Here is a 7081-nt window from a genome sequence, read left to right as displayed (position 1 = left end):
GCCCGACCTGGCGTGGCGTGGGTGCAAAGTGCGCTCGCGCACGAGGGCAAAGGCGTTGCATGTTGCACATACGGCGCCATTTCACTTTCCTTTTCCCCAGCAAGTATGAATTAACGTTCATTTCCATGACGTTACCATCTCATTCCGTGACGCCATTTTTATTATGTGGGGGAACAGACGTCATAAGAAATCTCATACAGCGTTCTTGTCCTCTTACTATGGGAACTTAGCGCCCCCTTCACCTCACCTCCCGCCCCCTTGGACGACCTTAGGACCCCCAGCGAAAGACCTTGAGCACCGCTTTAGGCCCGCTAATTGGTGTGTACCTTCACATGATTTACTGATGTTAAGGAACTGCACGCGGTAGGTACACTAGAGGGGTGGTGATCGAGGGTGGGGTGCTGGAGTACTGGGAAATTTTTTCTTGGTTTGGGAGATTAGAGGACTGGTTGCAGAGCTGAGTACGGTTCCCAGGTTCGATTCCCTCGCTCATGTGGCATGAATAGTCCTGATCTGTTCTCCCTCTCGCAGGAGCCTTCCTCTGAGCAGCCCTGAGTTGTCAAAAATGGACTCAAGACATCTGAGCAATAACCCTACACTAGTCTCGATTCGGACTGTTTATCCGTGTTAAAGAGGATAAGGGAGAGCATGAGGGAAAAGATGCAGAAAGTGATTGAAAGGAAACGATGAAAGCTTACCAAACCAGCACTATACTGACAAAGTCAACTCCCTCCAGAAGTCTTCAGATCCTTTCACCTTCCAAAAGAACCTCGAGGGCCCTTTCCTTTCTCCGGAGGCCATTCTGTCCCAACATCCACAACAAACACACAAACACACACACACACACACACACACACACACACACACACACACACACACACACACACACACACACACACACACACACACACACACACACACACACACACACATTCCCTCTCACTCCAACTAGGGCACCCTTCCCTGGTGACCCCTCCCCCCTTCCCAGCCTTTGAATCGATGCCCTATGTATCAAAGATGTAAGGAAAAAGCTGACTCATGCGTGGAAGGGGGTGGAAGGGTAAAGGGGATGTATACCTGGTTGCGAAGGGGTAGAGACTAGGAAGGAGTTATGCCCTAGTTGCGGACAAGGAGGGAAGTTGTGGGGGGGAGGGAGGGGATGGAAGGTAAGGAAGAGTGGGGTCGGTTAGGGTCTGCGATCGTGGCTGACTGGCTGGCTGGCTGCTTGTACCTGTCCGTCGCTATCTGGCAACTCAACAACCACCACCGGTCTTGAGCGGACCCACGGCTTCCTCCATTGTCAGTTATCCCTCTTCCCTCCTCCTCGTCCTCTTTTATTATTTCTCTTTTCAATACTTCTCCTCCACCATCGTTCTCTTCCTCCTCGTCATCACCATTACCATCACCGCCACCTGCGCCATCCCTTCTGTTATCCTCATGAAATCTCTTCATTAACTCTATCCCTACGGTGTCATATTGTCATCAAAGATAGAAGTCCTGACTATTGCTGGCAAAATATTAATACATCAGCACATTCACCACCATCATCATCACTATCATCATCGTCGTCACTATCATCATCTTCATCATTGTCGCAGTCACATCATTATCATCGTCGTCATCATCATCATCACCATCATCATCATTATAATTACATTATTATCATTGTCGTCATCATCATCATCATCATCGTTATCATTGTCATCATCATCATCATTATCATTGTCATCATCATCATTATCTTCGTCATCATCATCACCATTACCTTTGTCAGCATCAATCATGTCCATCAACCCTACTCTTTATCCTTCCTTCATTCCGTCGTCCACCTCCATCCATCCATCCCTTCTCCGCTGGGAAAAGGATTACCTGGTCCCGGTGCTGCTGCTGCTGCCTGCCTGTCGTGTTCCTGAGGACGGAGGGAGGTCTGTGTGTCGGAGGGGGGGAGGAGAGGGAGAGGGGGCTAACGAACGACGAGCCGTTATCTCCCCGCGGCGACTATTGCTTCTACTGCCCTACTCTCCACCCACCTTCAGTTTCCTCCGCCTCCTCCACTTCCTCTGCCTTCTCCTCCCGCTCATGTCCTTCCATTCACCTCCTCCTTCCTCCCTCCTCCGCTCCATGCCTGCCGGTCACGAATCGCACTCACCCTGACGAAAGTAAAAAGTGAAAAAAATAACAGTATAATAAAAGAAAAGCAAGGATAATAGGAATAAGTCTTTGTTCTTTCAAATACCATGACCAGAGGGCGTCCTCTCCACATCCTATTCTGGTTAATTCCGGACGATTTTATTCGGCCGAGGGCACGTCACCAAAGGAATTAGATGCTGAGACGATTGTATCCCGATTAAGAATATTTCGAATATGAAATTCGGCACCAGTGCGCCATTTTTACTCATCTTATTCTGCCTCACTCCAGGCGATATCATTCGGCTGCGGTGGGGATGGAGGTGTTACCGTATTGAGAAGGACTAAGACTTCATAGCTCTGACCCCTTATGAAGGGTCGTTGCCTTCCCTTACTCTCCCCCCTATCCCCCACCCCCCCACCTCACTCCAATGTGGGCAACGGAGAGGAATGTCTGGAATCCTTCCCTGAGTTGCAGAGGCCGTGCGCATGCGCCCGTTCCCTCGGTCAAGACAGGTTGCCAACCCTCTTTTTTAGGTACAGTGGTGCCTTTAAGGAGGTTTATCTTGGTGGCAGTTTTCGTCAGCCGAAGTGGTGTCGACACAATGTTGAGGCTACGATCAGTATCTTCAACTTAAGGTTTCAACTTAAGCTCCGCCGGGAACTATCGTGCACCAGTCTCTTTCTCAGGTGTTGTTATCCCGTGCAGGTATGAGAGAGCGAGAACGAGACAGAGAGAAGAAGGAAGGAAGAGACAGACAGAGAAAGAGAGAAGGAAGGAAGAGAGAGCAAATAGAGAGAACAGATAGAGAGAGAGAGAGAGAGAGGGAGACAGAGAACGAGATTTCTGAACCCTTCAGCTACGGAAGGAATCTTCTCCCAGCTGAATAAAATCAGTTGGCGCCAGCTTTGTAAAATCGATTCGCCATACGCTGGGGGGAAAAGTTGCTGGAGATAGGTTCAACATGAACTTAATCCTTTTGCGTCAAGCAACTCTGGTTTGTTCTGTTTAATGCCAGGAGGTTGTATTCAAATGAGTGGAACTCTTGGGACCCAATGGGGTAACTCTGGCTTTATTCTGAATTACACCAGACAGTTTCATTTAGCTGCGTGTTACTCCACTGGACAGGGAAGGCTAAGGCGAGTTCCTTACCTGAGTACAAGAGTGCAGAGATGAGGAACAAGAACAAATTTAAATATATTATGTGTTCTGCTGAGGCACATTTGGATTCGATCTCGACTCGTAACCACATAGGTTTGGGTTCGATCCCCGATTTCTACTGGTGAGAGAGCCACTTGCCCTGGCTGCCCAAGCACACAGGACAAAGGTAGAGTCGGCTTCGGCCGCAGCTAATTGTCTCCTGGTGTAAGATACGCACCTCAGCTCAAATCATCCACTCCAAAGTGAAGTGAACCTTTCCGTGCGAGGTCCAGCCCTCAGCAAAAAAAGAAAAATCGTCCGGCTTTAGCCAGAACAGAATCCTTGTGAAGTGCGTTACAATAACAATGGAGGGTTAACACAGCCTTAAACCCGTCCGTGGGGTGAGGCTCCGCACTTAGTTCAGTAAAGCCATCTGACATTAGACAGCAAAATGTCATTGAGGCGAACGTGAAGTGAGGGGTGGGGGAGTAAGGAAAGAAGGGATACAGCGGAACAGCTCAGCGGCAGAAAGAATGAGAGCAAACGTGCCACCGACATGGTACTGGAGGGATTGATTGATGGATGCTACGACCCCTTCGCAGCCGCGGACATTGCTGTGGCGATGATTAGAATCGTCTTGCGTGGGGCCAGAATAAGAGATAAACGCCGCCAACCTTACACTGACGGAGGTCCGCTTTCGCACGGGCAGAGGGAGCAGATCCCCGCAAGAGAACGAAGTCGTCTATAGACTGCCAGAAATGAATCTTGTGACAGACGACCATGAAGCGTTGGACTTGGGTTTAGCTTCACTACCGAAGAGATCACGAGCAACTGAATGAAATAGCTCGGAGGCGCCAGAATAAGAGGACAAATGTCTCCCGAAACGGAAGGGGTTAATGGATGGAGGTCATCCCTATCATACCTGAATAAAGTCTTATCATAACATTCATGAAAATGTCATCATAAGATTTTAATGCCGATGGACAGTGTACCGAAGTTCAAAAATAGGATTCTATCGTGCATTTTCAAACATTTATTGTTCTGCTGTGTTTTGATTTGATTTGTTTAGCGATGTTTTCCTTTTTTGTTTTCATTTGGTTTTCGTTACTTTGTTTTGATTTCTCTTGCTTTACTTTGTTTTCTTTTTGTTTTGTTTGTTTTGTTTTGTTTTATTTTGCTTCTCTTTGTTTTGCTTTGTTTTGCTTAACTTTAATTTTCTTTGTTTTGTTTTGCTTTGCTTTGTTTTGCTTTGTTTTCCATTATTTTTGTCTCTCTTTGCTTTGTTTTGTTTTGCTTGCCTTGGCTTGAACTGGATTGGACTGACTTGCTTTGTTTTGCTTTGTTTTGCTTTGCTTTGCTTTGCTTTGCTTTGTTTTGCTTTGTTTTGCTTTGTTTTGCTTTGCTTTGTTTTGTTTTGCTTTGCTTTTGCTTTGTTTTGCTTGTACCTTACCCAATTCTTGTGTGAGAATCTGAATACCCAGTATTCTCTGTATTGACTGAATTATTTTTATGCGGCCAGTGCTTCGGAGACTTCAGTGATAACCTTACAAGCCAGAACCATAGAACAATATTTCACAATTCTGGCCTAATCACTACTCAAAGTAAAACTATTCCACCATCTCTTCTTCCAATACCTTCCAGAAATCTCTCACCTCAACAATCCACCTCTTTGGTGCGATACTATCTCCGAGGAATCAGACGGTGGAGAGTTATCAGCGACAGAATGCAGGTCCACCTCGGTACGATAGCTTTGGAAGTACGCGTGCATTCTGGGATCTCTTGGGCCTTTGTTTATCTTTACTGTCATGCAGACGAAACAATGTGACAGTGCTGGGATTGTCGCAGAAATAGCTGCTATCCATTATACTTGTCATGAGTTATTTTGTTATTGTCGACGGGATCCGCCACTCGAAAGAATCCAAATGTTACGTATCCCAGACCGGGGTTATTATACTTTCTCCCTCAAGGATAAAATCATATATGGATATATAAATAAATACATACATACATATATATATATATATATATATATTCACACATATGTGTATATATATATATATATATGTATATATATATGTATATATATATATATATATATATATATATATGTATATATATATATATATATATGCATATATATATAAAGTATAAATATATACATATATATAGTATACATATATATATTATATATATAGTATATATATATATATGTATATATATATATATATGTGTGTGTGTGTGTGTGTGTCTGTGTGTGTGTGTGTGTGTGTATGTGCGTGTGTGTGCGTGTGTGTGTTATGTATGTATGTATAGTATACATATACATATACATATATATATATATATATACATATATATATATATATATATATATATATATATATATATATATATATATATACATACACACTGTATAGAAGAAAGTAAACGCTGGACTCGTCGATATAGATTTTTTCCCATGTTTCAAACCCTGTCCGGCTATGGCAGCTGTCACCCGGTGGAACACAAAATAAGCCTGGTTACAACATTGTGGTCGAGAGCGGAGAAAGTGTGTTCCACGAGTGAGAACATCAGGAAGGAGAATAGCCACCTTAGAAAGGTCTTCAGAGACTATGGGTACCCCAAATCAGTGGTGAAAAGGCGGACAACGATGCAGGAGAACCACAGAGCGGGCGAGAGAAATCGCAACACGTCGAGAATTACAATACGGTATGAGAAAGGGGTGTCAGAAGTAAGAGCGAGACTGCTAAGAAAACACGGGGTAGAAGTGGCGCACAAACCGATGAACACACTGCATGGGGCTTTAAAGAAGGTGATAGATGTGGAAAGATTAGCCAATCAGTTGGGGGTGGTGTACGACGTAAAGTGCAAGAATTGTGAGGCCCATTATATAGGAGAGACAGGTAAGAAGTTGGCGACACAGTAGGGCAGTGAATAGAAGCGATATGAGCTCAGCGATACTGAGACGCCGCGAAGGCCAACAACACGAGATAAATTGGCAAAACGCAGGTATCAAGTATAAAAGAGCCGGTAAAGGTGTGAGGCTATTTTTAGAAGTTTGGGCAAGTGACCATGCTAGCGTTAATAGATGTGCCAACTTGAACCCCATTTACGAGTGCGTTAGGGACAGGGTGGAAAGAAGACACCTGATTCGGCAGTATGTATGTATGTATGTATGTATGTATGTATGTATGTGTAAGGAAGAAATCACTATTTGCAGTGATACCTTTCGAATAATCAAATCCGGCAGTCGCGGAGCACCCGATCCCGAGACCTCATTATCAAGACTACAGTCTGCTACCGTTCTACCACACAAAGAATTAAAAGGATCGAAACTTGTTATGTACAATACACTAGAAAGAGTGTTGACCGCGTCTGTCGCCCGAACACTTGAATCTATCTACCCAACCCCCAATCCTATCAGTGGACAATGCAGCATATCAACAAAATTTCTATTTGTTTCGCCGTTGTAACTGCTATGAAACAAATCACTAGTGGATGTGATATCTTTGGAATTGTCAAATTCGAGGGTCGTGGAGCCTCGATACTGAGGCCTGGTGATTAGGAATTTAGTCTGCTACTATTTTGCCACTTAGAGCGTTAAAAGAATAGTAATATGCTACGTACTAGGAGTCATGACCGCATCTGAGGCCCAGACACTAGAATCTATTCACCTGAGATCAAGGCTCCACGACTGCCTGATTTGATTATTTGAAAGATATCACTACAACTCATGATAATTTACATAATAGTTACAACGTGGAAGTGAATAAAAGTTTCGTTCAAATGCTACCATGTCTTCTGGTGGGATTG

This window comes from Oratosquilla oratoria, chromosome 44 (assembly GCF_046742065.1).
Source record: "Oratosquilla oratoria isolate Oo_2021 chromosome 44, ASM4674206v1, whole genome shotgun sequence".
Lineage (NCBI taxonomy): Eukaryota > Metazoa > Arthropoda > Malacostraca > Stomatopoda > Squillidae > Oratosquilla > Oratosquilla oratoria.
The sequence above is the reverse complement of the archived record's forward strand: the minus strand, read 5'-3'. Positions refer to the sequence as shown.